Source organism: Phalacrocorax carbo, chromosome 13 (genome assembly GCF_963921805.1).
Source record: "Phalacrocorax carbo chromosome 13, bPhaCar2.1, whole genome shotgun sequence".
NCBI classification, from domain to species: domain Eukaryota; kingdom Metazoa; phylum Chordata; class Aves; order Suliformes; family Phalacrocoracidae; genus Phalacrocorax; species Phalacrocorax carbo.
In genome coordinates, this window is record NC_087525.1 from 14685791 (window position 1) to 14701653 (window position 15863).

Sequence of the window (15863 nt, forward strand, 5' to 3'; positions counted from 1 at the left end):
GATCACCTTGGCAGCTCTGCGCTGGGCTTGCTCCAGCAGTCAACTGAGGCAAAATAGCCCCCTGTCCTGCTCCTGCTTCCCACTCCCTTTGGTAGATGATTCCCACCCCCAACGGGCCTTATGGTACAAATAAGGGACGACTGCTTTGTGGTTGAGCACCTACGGCACTGACAGAGACTAGATTGCCACCCGTTATTTCCCTCTTGTAAGTAAAAGGGGAAACTGTGGCATCTCACACACCTCTGGGCAGAAATAGCTGACAAATACCAAATTCTTCATGGCAAAGACTGCCACTTATGGCATCTGGGCCGCGCTTTGAGATGTTAAACAACTAATTTCAAATGCTGCCCTGTGATATGAAGCATATTTATAGTTGGAGCAATCAGGGTGTTTTGGGAAGACTTGCCTTTATAAATAACCCCCTGGCCTAGACGTTGACACTGGTTTTACAGCTGCCACACAGCTCCCAGGACTCGAGGACAAGATCAAACTACGGCCCTACTCACTGGCCGGCTACTTGTGCAGAACAAACATGCACAAATTAACATCTCTGGACATTTCCAGGAGCAATGGAAACTAATAATTCTTTTGGACAGGATGGATTTCCTGCTGAATTTAATAACAACATTTGGAGACAACCGTCTGGATACTTGCTGCTTTGAGATAACCAGCCAGTAAAATAACTGTGGTGATTTTCCTTGCAAAAAAATTCATGTGTGACAGCCAGACATGTACTCTCTTATTTCTAGTCATCGTTGTGTATAGTTTTAGAACCTCCATCAGAAAAATACTTAAGATGAAGGAATAAAACTCAAGACAGCCCGCTATCAGCAAGCTTGCTTTTTATGAGGCTTTCAAAGCTCCACCGAATTTCAGGGCTCTGGGTTGAGGCTTTCACAAGATCTGCATTTGGCACCCAGTTCCCTTTGAATTCAGATGAAGCTGGGAGTGTAACTCCCTTCAGGCCCTTCAAAAGAACCCCAGTTTTTGTCTGCAGTGGCATAAAAAATAAGAGCGGGGGGGGCAGGGGAGAGAGAGGAACTCCTCCAAGAACAGACTGAGAACAAGAGTAGAAAGAAATGATAAGGAGTGCTGGGAAGCCAAGATTCACATCATGAAAGAGGGGTTTAAATGCAGTCGGACGCCAAAAGGCAACACTGAGGCATCTATTCTGACAGCCTGTATGCTACAAGTCATTAAATCTCAGCCAGTTACTGTAATTTTTGTCCTAATAACTCCTCTGGCATATCTTCAAAGAGAGGCATTTTGTCTTCACTGGAAGAGCCACATCAGTTGGTGGCTTGGTCCAAAGCTAATCATCCCCACTGGTCAGACATCGATCCTCATTTTCTATGTTCATTTGCACACCTCAGATTCCAGGTGTTGTGTCTTTTTGTGCTTTCATATGGTAAATTAAGTACATGGTATTTTTTTCCTACATTCCATTATAAAGTGTAATTAAGTCACTCTCAGTCCTTTCCTTTCCCCCATCCCATTTTATTGCCCTTCAGGATAAAAAGTCTCTTTTTATAAGGGATTTTCTTCTAGTCCAAATAATTTCTGTGGCTGTTTTCTGCAACTTGCCTGGTTTTTCAACATTTTTTGAAAGTGGTCCCTGAACTTCACAGAGCATGCCTTTGTCCCTCTCTCCTTTTTAAAGACAAGGCTTCCCCCTCTTTCTGCTTCCTATCCCCAGCAATCGCAGCGGCCCTTTTGCCACCGCACCGTAATGGAAGCTCGTGCTGAGTTTTTGCACCCACGGCCGCCCCCGCCGCCTTCAGACCTGCAGGTTTTAGGATGCAGTACTCTACCTATACACGCCACCTCCATGTTCTCACAAGTATAGCTTTGTAGTTATCTAGATAAAAACCCATAGACATGAACCTATCAATTCACTCTCATTACTGTGCCTGACTTTCCTTGTTACCTGTTTATCATCAGTCTGTCCATAAGTTTTACCAGCAGTGATTTTTATATTGGTGTTGACAAAAAGGATTGATCGGGAATCTGCTTAAAAGCCCAGTCTTTGTAAAATGCCACTGACTACACCCGTCCCCGCATTTGGTGACTACTTCAGGGGAGCTATTGGGTATCAAATTCCAATTCAATTGTCAGGTGCTATATTGAGGTTACAATTATTTTTTCCTTAAAACAGAAAGCCGTGATGTCCTAAGTCACATATGGTACAGAAGGTGAAGCGTATTATGTCACACTCGCGGTTTTATCAGCCAAATCTAGAATGTCTTCCAGGAGCGCAGCCTGGATGCCCCGTGTTAGGCGCTGCAGCGGCAGTGTGGCCGGGGCAGCTCAGGGGAGCGGTCGGGAGCCACGCCAGGCTGCGCAGCCTGAGCCGTCGCATTCCCCGCTTCTGACAGGACGGCCTCGCTCTCCGACTTCTGTGCACACCAGGACTGCCTAGGCATGACAGCTAAAGACAGCCTCAATGCGGAGGTTTCATATCTCACAGGTACATCGGAGGCCTCTCTCACAAAGCACTCTCCGCTTCTCCGACGCTGCCCGCACAACCCAAGCAGGCTACTGCCGGAGGCACCAACATTTCAGGCAAGAAAATCACATTCTAAGGCTCAGTTTTGCCAACTAGATGATACTTCTGCCATTAATGAACATTTCTAATTCATCTCACTTGCTGTTTGCGTGGGTATATCAGCTACTGGGAAAACAAAACCTGCTGTCTTTGGATTCCTGGGGAGGGACAGGAGGCTGCCTGCAGTAGCACACTCCCGATATCCTTCCCAGTCCAGCCACAGTCTCTGTGCTCCTTGGGGACTGTCGGGCAGGAAAGCTGAGCTCTTTCTGCTGTCCTGTACCTCTGCCTGGCAGCGGTACTGGAGCCGTACGTCCCAGCAGTCCCTGGGCAGGGATGCATCAGCCTGTGCGTACCTCAGCATCGCCCAGTCCTTGCGGGGCCCGGGGTGGAGGTCATCTCCCTGGGACACAGCTATATTTTGGGTGGGTGCGAGGGGCAGACAAGCCCGTCTAGTGCTGGATATGTGACAAGTATGAGTTCATTAGGAGAGACTGCAGTTACAGCCCAGCCTTGCTCCTCCACCGAGACAAAGTCCAGCAGCACGATGTGCTGTAAGACAAATGAACTGGCTTCTCCTAGGAAAGCTTCTAAAAACTAATGGTGTTTGAGGGAAAGCATAGCTCGAAGGAATTAAACTTGATTCCAACCTGACAGCAATCCAAAGAGAAAATTAATTCCATTTTAAATACTAGAGGGTTTTTTAAAATTTTTTTTTTTTGGTTACTGAAGCAGGCTTTAAGCTGGATCATCATCTCTTTTACTGGGCCCTCACCCACTAGGACCAGAAAGAATGCTTTTACAGCTTTATTTTTTATATTTCTGACAAGGGTTACTTTCCCCTTGAATGTTCCTATGCTGCACTTCTGGAGCAGATTATGTGGAATAAAAAAAAAAAGGAAATCTCTAGCACAGACTGGCAGGGAACCCCAGTAACAGACCAGCACATTTTCCTCAAACCCAAGCACTTTTGCTAGGCCATTTAGAGACAGACACCTTTGCCAAATTACAAATCTTTCAGGAAACCTCTGGGTCCGTGAATGTGCTTTGGTCCATCTTTGGTACAAAAGGGTCTCACTAAATGGGGGTCAAGAGAAAACACAGTTATTACAAATCAAGGCTTATAGGTGTCATTTGAATCACTGCAAACCCTTCCCTTCACTTACAAAACCCATGCAGTAATTCAGCCTTATCTGTCAGTAGCTGCTTTTGGTTGAAGCCGTTCATTTATCACTAGAGATTCCTATCGCTCCCCAAACTACCGAGGCACCAGTAGCCTGCCGAGCATGAAGCCAGCGGAGGCTTATCTGCAGGAAGGGCAGGCCAAGCCCCGCTCACCCTGGGGCTGGTGTCCTCTGAGCCTGAGACTTAGCCCAGCGTCTTACCATGGGAAAAAAAAATAACAACATATAAACAGCAGGGAGATGCATTACCTCCATTTTAAACAAACTTTTAAAATAGAGTTGTAAACATAGAAAGCAGCCATCGTTATGCATTGCCCCAGATGACCATCTCTAACCTAATGGTGAGGATAAACCGCAGCGGGCTGGTGTTAGCGGTGCTCAGGTGGGGGTGAGAGCTGCCACAGACCCCCCTCCCAGGGCTTGGTGGAGGTGTCACCAAAAGCAAGACCCCAGGAACAGCAACCTGAGAGCCCAAAGCTTGTCCTGATCCGGCAGCTCTCGGGCAAAACCCAGCACCGCACCGGCGTGGCGTTAGGGCTGGCAGGGAGCACAGCAGCACAGGCAGCTCCTGGTTTGGCCACGTCGCAGCCCGGAGGTTTACTAACCCCTGGCAGCTAGAGCAGGAACACAAAGCACAAAAACAGCTCCCCAAAATGCCAAGTCAGCAGTTTTCTTATCAGAGGAGGCTGAAAAACAGGGCTCTGAAATACACTGGGAGACTTTCCCATTAAACATCAACTACGAGGTCTTTATTTATAACTTATAAAAGTAATCGCATTTCAAATTTGTCAGGGGAAAGAGGGGCTGCTTTAGGTTTTTTTTTAAGCTATGAATTTTGTTACCAAAAAACTGCTGTATTAAGCATGAATGCTGATTATTAAAAAGCAAAGCCAATAAAAATGATCCAAAGGACAACATTCCTTAATGGAGACCATAAAATACAAGGACAAGGGAAGGACAATTTGGAACAAAGTGATAGGAAATTAATACCTTTTACTGCCAGTTAGTCTTACAAACAGAACGAATCACATCAATGGACTTAAAAAAAAATAAAAATAACATAACTTTCAGACTCATCGTTGATCATGCATGCTTGGGAAGAGTTTCAATTGGGATTGAATTTTAATCCTCAGACACTGCTAACCACACCGGGCATTTTGCCTTTAGCGTTCGTGGGCAAGCATTTAAGTTAACCCATTGACCTAATAGCTTTGTACATCCAGGTGCGAGGAGTTTTGTCCGCATAGGGAAGTAGGGGAGGAGAAATGAGAAGTTGTTTACTGGTGTGTTGGGCTTGGCTTTTGTTTTAACCATTAGAGACCGGTTGTCGAAAGCTGCAGGGTTTGGATGCAGCCATTCAGACACAGTCAGGCAGAGGTTTGGTCTCGGTCCATTTCCAGTTTTAATAACCAGTGGCTGCAATAAAGGACAAGGAACTTGAAAATGTGCAGGGCTAAGATATAATATTTTATAGTTCATCTTGGAAGGCAGAAAGTTGATATCTCACTAATGCATATTAGAGGTTGTTGGAGAGTTTCCAAACCTAAAGGACCTACCTTATTTTGTTTTTATTCATTCTGGTCTGAAGTCTGTGGTTTTGTTTTCTCCAGCTTTCCATTGCTCCGTGTCAGCCTAGTACAAAATAGGTGTAAAATACCGTCTGCCCTCATTTATGCTGATGGTCTGCTGGTAGCAAAGAAGCCATTGCAACACTGCTGCCCTAACGCTGATACCCTAGCTGTATGCCTATATGACTGTAGAAAAAGACCTGAGAAATAAGCAGCTACAAATTGTTTACCCAGGAGGAGAGTGTCTTGTCCTAAAAAATTACAGTGGATTGAAATAGGTTACAAATTTCACTGATTATAAAGGATCTATATCAGCTTGAGGGTCACACCACATAGGTTCAAGTCATTTTGCCTGCTGTTTTTTCCCCCTTTGGGACCACCACCATTTCCCAGCGCATCCCACTTACGTGACTAAACAGCAGGGAACGAGCCAGAGACACCTGGAGTGGGGACAGGATCGGCCTCAGCACCCCAGTCAGCAGAGAACCGGCTTGCCAGGTGAATTATGTCAGCTACAAACCAGGTCAGAACTGCCACCATTTTATCATCCAGACACGTATTTCTGCCAGGTTTCAAGAGGGTGATTGAAGAATACATGTTGAAGCTGTGACTTTAGAGACAGCTAAAGGGAACGCTGAACTAATAAAATAGGGGGAAATTCAGGATAACAAATTACATCAATGGAACAGGAACAATTTGGGGTCTTGTTAAGCCCAGGATCTTAGTCAGCAATGACACACTGGGCCAATATTATTTTAACCCTTTGACTCCTTGATACAGAGTTCAGTCTGCTCTTAGAGGGGCCCTGCTCTCGAAGAACAACAGGGAACAAACCTACGTTATCTGCAAGCTGTTAGCAGCCATTGAAAAACCATCAGCTTCATTCCTGAGGAATGGAGGCAGCTTCTGGGCAGACAAAGCTGGCACAGACCACGCTCCAGATGCCCCAAAAGGGGGAAATAAAGGAACAGAGTTCTCTTAGATGGGATAATAAGGACTGCAGCTGCAAAGTCCCACTGAGAGCAAGGCAGTGCCTTCAGGCTGTAAGCTTAAGCTCTATTTAAAGGCTTAGGAGGCAATGCTGCCACACGCTAAGGATGTCTGCAGAAGCCTGTCAGCTGGACGGGAACCACCAGCCCAGCTCCCAGGGTGACCCCAGCCCTGCCGGGAAATCCTCGTCCCTGCGGCTTCGTCCCAGCTCCGGCCGGGCAGGATGGAAAGGCTCCCACCCGCCAGGTGTGCAGAGGCCCTCGCTGCGGGCGAGCGGGAGGGCTCAGCCTCAGGCGGTGTGCAGAAACCCCAGCGCTGGCAGGAGGAATGGGGATGGGACGCGTCGCAGCCCTGCAGCAGTTGCAGGTAGCTGGGTGCTCTGTTCGGCTCTCCTCCCCAGCCGCAGGCTCAGATACACAGCTGATTTCCCAGCGCTCTCATCTTTTGAGTTCTGTGGCTCCTAAAAGGCATTGGTTTACCTCATTTTTTTTTCTGAAATACTGTATCGATTCCTCTCTTACAGAGATAACATATTCTTTTCTTCTGTATTGTAATGTACTGCGCCCACACTGAGCTGTTTTGGTTTCAGAATTGTTTCTGCTTCACCGACCCACCTGGCACTTTGCTGCACGTTACCGCGGCTTTGTCTCTCTTCAGTCTTGCACCCTTGCTTTTTCACCTGTGTTTTGAGTTTAGAAAGCAGAGGAAATAGAAAGTAGGAGGAATACATTATTCTGCGCCCATGGCTCAGGATGCTGCTGTTGCACCCCAGGTGTGACATTGGCAGCAAAGGACATCCCTCCTTCCTCTGCGCCTCGGGCAGCGGCGGGTGGAGGTGCCCCCTGCCACCCTGCTTCTCAGATGCCCTCAGAAAGAAGATGATATAAACCTCATTAACTGGGGCAGCAATTAAATGGGAGTAAAAATATCACCAGCAGCTGGGAAACGCTGCTGTGCTGCCTGCAGGCAGAGGTAACCGGCCCCCGGCCTCCCCTGCGCCCGCTGCCTCCTCCGCCTTTCTCAGGAATCAGATCTTAATGGCAGAGAGAAGCACTAGCTGTAAACTTCAAAAGTCACATTTTTTGAGCGTGGCCAAGAAGTGGGGTTGTAAAATTAGGGGCCGGCCGCAGCTTTCGGGTTTGCATGCAGCAGGACCCCACAGGAAGGGCATGTCATCCAGCCGTCAGGGTACAGTCTGGCCGCCCTCTCTTGTGAATTGTGTGCTGAACCAGATGCAGTTTTATAACTCTGCTTAAGGCGATCTGGGCCAGGATGGTTTCTGGAAAATTATTTCATATTATTCTGAAGAGAAAAAAAAGCATTTCCTTCCACTTTGGCACGCAGGGAACAGTGGTGAAAAGGTAGAGAGGAGCAAGATGTAATTATCTTCTCCACTGATCCACACCAATTTCTGTGCATTTTGTAACTAACCATCCTATAATCCTCCTGTTCACCCCAGAAATGAAATCATCCCTACAACTAAAAGAAGTATCTAGTTTTCCTTCGTTATGCACTCCTGCATCTGTGTGCATGAATACTATTTTCCAAAATCCAGGGGCATCAAACCACTTTTCCAGTGGTTTCAAAACAACTGGAAAAGAAACAGAATACAAGCACTGGAAAAATTAACTGCTTTGCCTTGACCCAATGTGACACAGTCAGTTCCAACAAGCAGTTTGTAACAACAGCTACCCTAGAGGTGGCCAATCCACTGGTGATCTCTCATTTTGCTGGCTTGTGTTTCAAGCCCTCAAGCTCTGTGCGATCCTGTTCTCCCTGCAAATGAAAGTATTTAACAGAGAGAGTTGATTTCCCACCCCCCCACCCCCCTGCCAATATATTAAATCCTTGCACCTCTTTTAGCTTCAGTGACTTGGGATTGATGCTTTCAGCCAGACGGGCCAGATTGACCACAGAGGGACAAGCTTGCAGCCCAAAGGGATGCAGGAGCACTGCTCAGAGTCAGGGCAGTCGTGTCCACCTTTGCTCTCTAAAAGTGGGTCAGTGACAAAAGCCCGAGAGATTCAGCCACGCCAGAGGACCCCCAGCTCTGCACGGGTGGATGGGAGCAGCGCAGGCTGAAGGCAGGCGCCCTGACCCCTCCATCATCCTCCTCTAGAGGCACGGCCACCGCATGAGGGCCACGAATTGGTGACAGTCCGCAAACACCGCACACGCCTAGAGTTTGGTTTCCAAGTCAACGTCTGCCTTCACTGGGAGGTTTACTGGAAAGAAGGTGGTATTAGAGGTGTGATTTCAGGTGGGAGACTCACAGACAGTCGAGGGAACGGCGTGATCTCGCTGCAGGCTAGGGCAGTTACTTTAGTACAGGGCAAGCCAGATCCAGCTGGACGTGAGAGGGAGTGCATCCTCAGGCACCCAAAATGCCAGTGTAAGGAAAGCACAAGCAGCAGCACGCGTGTTCGCAGAGACCTGCAACAACGGGCCCGGCTGCACCCGCTCCTGGAGGCAGCAGCACGACAGTGCCCACCGTCACATCCCCCTAGCCGTGCCACGCTGCCTGGCCCCACCACCCGCCCAGCAGCTGGCGAAGGAAAGCCAGCAACGGCCTCCACCTCCGCCTGGTGTCACCCTGTGGGAAGCAACACCTGCAAAGCCACCAGCCCTGAATCCAGCCCTACCTTCAGAACGGCTGTTGGTGCCACAGCTGCGAACACGCTGCTGCATCGGGAGGGGGGGCGGAGGACAGATGTGCTGTCGGAGCGGCTCTTGCATGGGGAGCTCTGCTGCCCGGGGGTTGTGCACGCTCCCTCCTCACCGGGCACGACAAAGCTCTGCCTGCACCCTGCTGACCCAGGGATGGAATCACAGAATCATTAAGGCTGAAAAAGACCTGTAGGATAGTCAAGTCCAACCATCAACCCAACACCACCATGTCTCCCAAACCATGCCCTGAAGTGGCACAGCTACACACCTTTTAAACACCCCCAGGGATGGTGACTCCCCCACCTCTCTGGGCAGCCTGTGCCAGTGCCTGACCACTCTTTCAGGGAAGACATTTTTCCTAATACCCAGTCTAAACCTCCCCTGATGCAGCGTGAGGCCGTTCCCTCTTTTCCTGTCACTGGTGACCTGGGAGACCGACCCCCCCCTCACTCCAGCCCCTCTCAGGCAGCTGCAGAGAGCGAGAAGGGCTCCCCTCAGCCCCCCCTTCTCCAGGCTAAACCCCCCCAGCCCCCTCAGCCGCCCCCCAGCACACTTGTGCTCCAGACCCTGCCCCAGCCCCGCTGCCCTTCTCTGGACACGCTCCAGCCCCTCCAGGCCCTTCTTGTCCCGAGGGGCCCAAACCTGAGCCCAGCATTCGAGGTGGGGCCTCCCCAGGGCCAGGCACAGGGGCACGATCACTTCCCTACTCGCAGCCAGATCTTCTGGCAGCGGGCTAAACTGCAGCTTCCTTTGGTTTTCCTCTGTGGGCTGGAGGGAGTACATATCTCATGGGGCTGAGCTGCCCGGCCTCAAATCAGGAGCCAAGGAAGAGTTACCTCTGCAGCTCCCTTGCGCTGAACACTCCGTTACTTGCCATCACCGACCGCACAGAGGAGCGCAGGTGATGGCAAGAGCAAGGAGGGAGGCATCCGAGGCAAAAGCCTATTTTTGCAGGCTGCTTTGGGCCGGGAGCTGCCTGATGTGGTGTACACACACCGTGCCCTACAAATCCGGCCCCAGCTCTCGATCCGAGGTCCTGCCACAAACCCAACAGCAATCTTAAAGACCTCCCTTGTCAGCCACGGGTAATTAATGCTCGCGGTGCCTGTCACGGCAGCAATCTGCATTGTTTCCCCGTTGCGCAGGGCCAGCCTATTGTTTGCATAGGCCAGTGAGTCAAGGGGCGAAGGGTTAGTGGGTTAACAGCTACGTAACGTCATGCTGTGCTCAGGGTGGGGGACACGGGCTGTAGCTCTGCGTTTGGGTGTAACTGCCTGCTGGCCCCAAGCTACAACCCCTTCACCCCTGCCCAGCCAGCCGCCTTGGCTCGGCTGCACGCTCCTCCCACAAGCTGTACAACCCCATACTGAAAAAGAATCAGACCAAAAAAATGCAAAGCTTCAGCTTCTGCAGTTTAAGCAAGGAAACGTTCTTTAAAAAAATGCAGCAAAAGCGTTTATAGGATCCTGGCGACATAAGCAAAGCACGTGACAGGCTGCGAGGCTGAGGCTGCGTGCTGGCATCCCCCAGCTTTTAATGTACAGAATCACACAGCTTTCTCCAAGGACACTTTGCACTTTGCTTGGCCTTGGCAACCATCAAGTTAATAGCAATGCTGCTTCCAAAAAAATAAAATCCTAACCAAACGCTGACTTTTGGCAGGGGGGGGAAAAAACCAACAAAAAAACCGGCTAAGACACTGCATCATTTGGAGCGTGCACTGTTTAGTACTAACACAAAATTTATTGCTCTGGCAAAGCCTGAACACTAGCAGCTGCCTCCTCCTCCTCCTCCTCGCACTCCTCTGCATCTCTGAGGAGCACCTCGTGTCAGCTGTGCCAGCGGTGGGGTTGGAGCAGCGAGCCCTCCGAGAGCCCCCCCAGGGCTCCTCCTCGGGGCCAGGGTCCCAGCGGAGGCTGGTGCTGCAGCTGCCACACATCACTAACAGATTGCCTTTGGCTCGGCTCTGACAGCGGTTGTTATTAGAGAGACACCAGCAACACAAAACCCTCTCTGGAGGAAACTGCAGCGAGCAGGGGATGAGGTAGGAGCGGAGGGGGAGAGAGAGTGAGCAGGAAAACCACAAGACACTTGCGCCTGCTAAAAATGATTTCCACCTAGTAATTTTAGCAGCTGTTGTGTTCCTCTGCCTACCTTCCTGGATGAATTTTAAGTAGGAGGTGAGTGAAAATGAGAACGATGACAGAGTTTTTCCCCCCGAAACCTCTGTATCTGCACATTTTTAACTTCTCCATGACCCCATCTTAAAGACACAGTCAATTATTTTCCCCAGTTACGTGGTTTTTGCCCTGGCTGGTAAAAAAGAACCAGGAATTCACACCAATGTTTCTCAAGGATGGTTAAAAATAGCGACCCATCGGAGGAGGATGGAGCTGGGTCAGCACCCCTGGTCCAACGCTGCACCCCAGCCCACGTGGCTGGACCTACCCTCCAGCTCCAGGATACGGATGCAAAAAGAAATGCAGCTTCCTAATAAGTAATAAATGCCATGAAGCCGCTGCTCCTTCCCGCCTGGTGAGGGGTGGTTTCTCTCTGGCGTGTCCCGGGGTGGACCTCAGCAATGCCCTGCTCTGCGTGGAGGCGGCCCTGAGGAGCAGCAGCGCAGGGCGGTCGCTGCGCCTGTCCCCTCACCCTACAGCTGCTTGGAGAGGATGAGGACAACTGGAGAAACCCCCTCTGAGCCCTGCGGTTAAGCAGGTGCTCTGCTGAAATGCACACGCGTTGAAGCACTCGCTCTGCTCTTCGGTTGGAGGTACGCTGGTGTTTACACACAAGCCATAACCTGTGCTTTAATCCTCAAAAATACGTGTGCATACTGAGCATAGGCTAACGTCAAGCAACACGCATGGCGTGCTATCAAATGAGGTGAACTGTCCCCTTAATGAGGGCAGGTAGACTGGAACAGCAGTTTTAGTTTGAAGTTCAGTTACCTGCTCATCTATGCTGCCTTTTTTCTGGGGCCTTTGGGACCTGAATGTTTTGCTGAATCCCTGAGAGATGATGAGATGTGCTGCTGAGTAAGTTTTCCTCCATTCTTCTCAAATTACATCAATTCCAATGATGACCAAATTTTAGGTTTTTCTTCACCTAAACAGCTAATAAATAATGAGCAGTTTGAAGTCAGCATTAACCTCTGATATGGTTGCACTGAACTCTAGTCAAAAACACCAGCATCATTTTATTCCCAGCTACATCCCAGGACATCTCCTTCATCACTGACAGAACAGGCAGCGCGTACCGACAGCCTTCCGCAGCGAGGTCCCTCAAACCTTTTTCTATTTAGGCATGGCATCTGAAGGCAAACAAGCTTGTCCTCATTCAGGTCTCCTGTAACAAAACCATCTCCCTCTACACAAGTGCCTCCAAGTGCCATCATCTTCCAGCATTTAGAGCTCACAGTGAAGATCCTCCCTCATCCCCAGCTCTTAAATCACGCCTTTGCCAGTCCATGACACCCTTGGCCTCGGCTCTGACAAAAGAAAAATACACCTCTTTGCTCCTGTTTGCCTCCCAAAGCAGTGAGTCACTTGCTTCCCCGGGTGCAGCCTTGCTGTCCTGCAGCTCCCCCAAGCCCACCTCTCCACCACACCGGGGCACTTTGTGCAGGAACAGAAGCCCCTTCTCTTAGAGATTTTGGGGAGAGCAAAAGACCACTGCTAATCTCTGTCTGCTCTCACCCAGCTGGGTACTGCTGGGAAAGCGGTTTTGCTCACATGAAACAAACCGTACGCAGTCCCCTCCCACGAGGATGGAAATTCTGTATGGGGGAGCGAGGCAGGGGCTCAGCCAGCCTGCGGCACGACAAGGCACGGCACGGCCCCGATGTGGGGCTCCGAGGCCTCAGCCACTGCAAGGAGAGACGTGACATGGGAAAGGTACTTGTGCTTTCACGGTGCTGTGGCTCTTTTCTCACCCACCATCTGGCAGTGCACCCACGGCTAACGTAGGACGCAGGCTCCACGTGGCCGCAGCACCCCGTGCAGCATCCCCTGGCAGACACAGGGACCACGTGGAGGCAGGAGAGCACGGAAAAGGCATATCCAGAGCTGTACTGGAAAAATCAGGGAGCTGATAACCGAAGAGCGAACGTCAAGGCTCAGGACAATTGTTGCCAAGGTTCAGTTTTCAGTTTGACAGCGCAACAAATTGATGTTTTGGGCTGTGAAGGTTTGGGTCCAAAATTCACCTGCGATCAGCTGGTTCATGCAACGTCTTTAAACTGAGTCAGACTCAATACAAAAATCTGCAGTTCAAGACTTAAAGGTTTTTCGCTTGAAGGTCAATATCTTTTTAGCCTGGTTACTTCTAAATTGGTTAGAAAGCGTCTGTCCAACTACAAATTCTCAGCTAGCAGCAGGACATCCAGCTTGCCCTTGAAATACCACTTAAAATGATTTGTACTCTGAGTAATTACCTTCTTTGTGGTTCTGATTGTTGATATATTGCGAGCAGCAGCATATACCGCATTACAAAAGAGAACAACATTTTGTACCTCAAATATCTTGACTTCAAAGCATTCAAACTTTATAAACAAAGAGACATCGCCTGAGTCTAGCACCAAAGAAAGCAATTTATGTAAGCAGAAAGTCTGGAACAAGTAATTAAAACACGAGACTAAACAAAAACATTTGTGAGTTTGTTGAAACAACTTTGAAATGTAAACTCTTTTTTTCTGTGTATATTTATTTGCACTGTACCTAATGGTGCCCTTCAAGGGTGTTATTTCTTACTGGGGTTGCATTTGGAAGTACGTCAGCGGTCCCCACGCGGAGCTCGCTCTGCAGGCTCTCCTCCCGGCGTGCCCACGCCTCACCCCAGAAGCAGCGGGATGTGCCACGCGCCGTGACGGCCCCTCTTTATCCTCTTTTTATTCTAAACATCCGGGTGAAAACCTGCAGCAGCAGAGCTGGCACCCCTCCGCTCATCTCAGAACCACAGCTCCATAGTGAATACCTTTCTCTTCTGTGACCTATTAGAGCCGTGCAGGATTTCTAATCAGTAGACACCCCCCACCCCACACTGTTTTGGACAATAGACTCCATTTTAACACCTTCCGTCGCACCTCAGTAAGTCACAGATCGCGGCAACGTGCGGTTGCGCTTGGGAAAGGCGTTACTTTACTAATTTGTCTTCTCACCCTCCAGGAGCTGAAGCAGGGATCGCCAGGTTTACACTCGCCCAGGCAACTGCAGCTTTTGTGCTTCAGGAGTAATTAAATGCAGCTCAGCTCATTGCGGTGTGGCTGAAAGGAAGCTGCAGGACAATTTGTTACCAACACCACTGTAATTCTACCTGCTTCTCACCTGAGTTTAGCGGTGCTTTGCGATCTCCAGCTCTTTCACGGGGGTTCTTACGGAAAAGGCGCGGCTGGTGCTGTCAGCGCTGGCGTCACGGCGGCCAAGCGCGATGGGCAATCGCGTGGTGCCATCTCGTGGGGAGCGGGGCGGCGGGGAGCCTCCTCCGCCCGCCCAAAGCCAGGCTTTAGGAGCGCGAGGCCTCCGTGGGAGTTCATCAGGAAGGATACGGCGACACAAGGCAGACGGAGGGAGCGGGTCACTCACCTCTGGGATCTGGCAAAGCCAACGGCAGGCAGCTGTTCATCAACTGCTTGAGTCGCTACCAACGTGCTCGATCCACAGCGCAGCTTGCGACCAGCGACAGCAGCCGAGGGTCAAACCCAACCGGACAATTAAAATCTAACACGCTGGGGGGGGGGTGGGAAATAATAATTTCCATGCTGATCATTTGGTGGGGAGAGATATTTCTTGCACCAGAAAACCAAATGTTCGACCTAATCCTCTGCTACACCAAAAGCAGGGACTCCCCAGCACTTCTGGACACCTCAGCCATGTGCCAGCGTTGCCGCTCTGCCCAGAGCTGCTGTGCCAGAGCAGCCTGATGTCGCACGTCACCGGGCAGGGGATGTGTCATGGTTTCAGCTGGGATAGAGTTAATTTTCTTCACTCTAGCTGGTATAGCGCCATGCTTTGAAATTAGCATGGAAAAAAAACCTGTTGAGATAACACACAGATGTTTAGGCTGTTGCTGGGTAGCGCTTATACTAGTCAAGGACATGTCCAGCCTCCCACACTCTGCCGGGGCACAAGGAGCCAGGAGGGGAGGGGGCACAGCCGAGAGAGCAGATCCAAACTGGCCAAACGGATATTCCATATCATGTAACGTCATGCCCAGTGTGTTACCTGGGAGGGGCTGGCCAGGGGAAGGGGGAGCAATCGCGGCTCGGGGACGGGCAGCGTCGGTCAGCGGGTGGTGAGCGGCTGTGTCGCTTCTGTTTCTGTGGGTTTTTTTTTTCTGTTTTCCCTTTCCCTTCCTTTTCCCTTTTATTATATTAACATTATTGCCATTATTATCATAATCATTTATCATTATCATTTATTGTAATCATTAAACTGTGCTTATCTCAACCCACAAGTTCTTTTGCTCGTTCGATTCTCTTCCCCATCCCACAGGGGTGGGGGGAGTGAGCGAGCGGCTGCGGGGTGTTCAGTTGCCAGCTGAGACTGAGCCACGACAGGATGGAAAAGTCACACTGTACTTTTCTTGTATAGCAGCAATTTTTCACATTTTTAATATATACACGAATAACATTAGTTACTCTGGGATCACTCAGCTGATTTAAGACGAGCTACATTCCGAATTGCTTTAAGATCAATGCTTTTTGACAGCAGAAGACAAAGAAAGCATAATTCATTTAGCATCTAAATGTATTGAAAAAATAATTTCAGGCAATTTCCCGTCTTACAGTTCAAGTGGATTAACTTTAGAAGTCAAAGTCCTTTTCTGCATGTGACAGAGCTGTGAGGCAGAGTTTAGTGTTGTCGTAATATGCATCATTTTGCTATGAAGGGGTACAAAATCCAGGAGTAA

General features: G+C 49.8%; 1 long non-coding RNA gene across 2 annotated transcripts; it reads right to left on the reverse strand.

Moving 5' to 3' along the window:
• On the reverse strand, positions 1–9329 carry LOC135315620 (uncharacterized). 2 transcript variants are annotated; one of them, XR_010375104.1, is made up of 3 exons: positions 8930–9329; positions 6909–6966; positions 1–5931 (listed from the first exon to the last, which is right to left on the reverse strand). It is a non-coding gene; the product is annotated as an uncharacterized LOC135315620 (long non-coding RNA). The 2 variants fall into 2 exon arrangements; XR_010375105.1 differs by having other exon boundaries at positions 1–5361; positions 5705–6966.
• Between the last annotated feature and the right edge of the window lie 6534 nt (positions 9330–15863).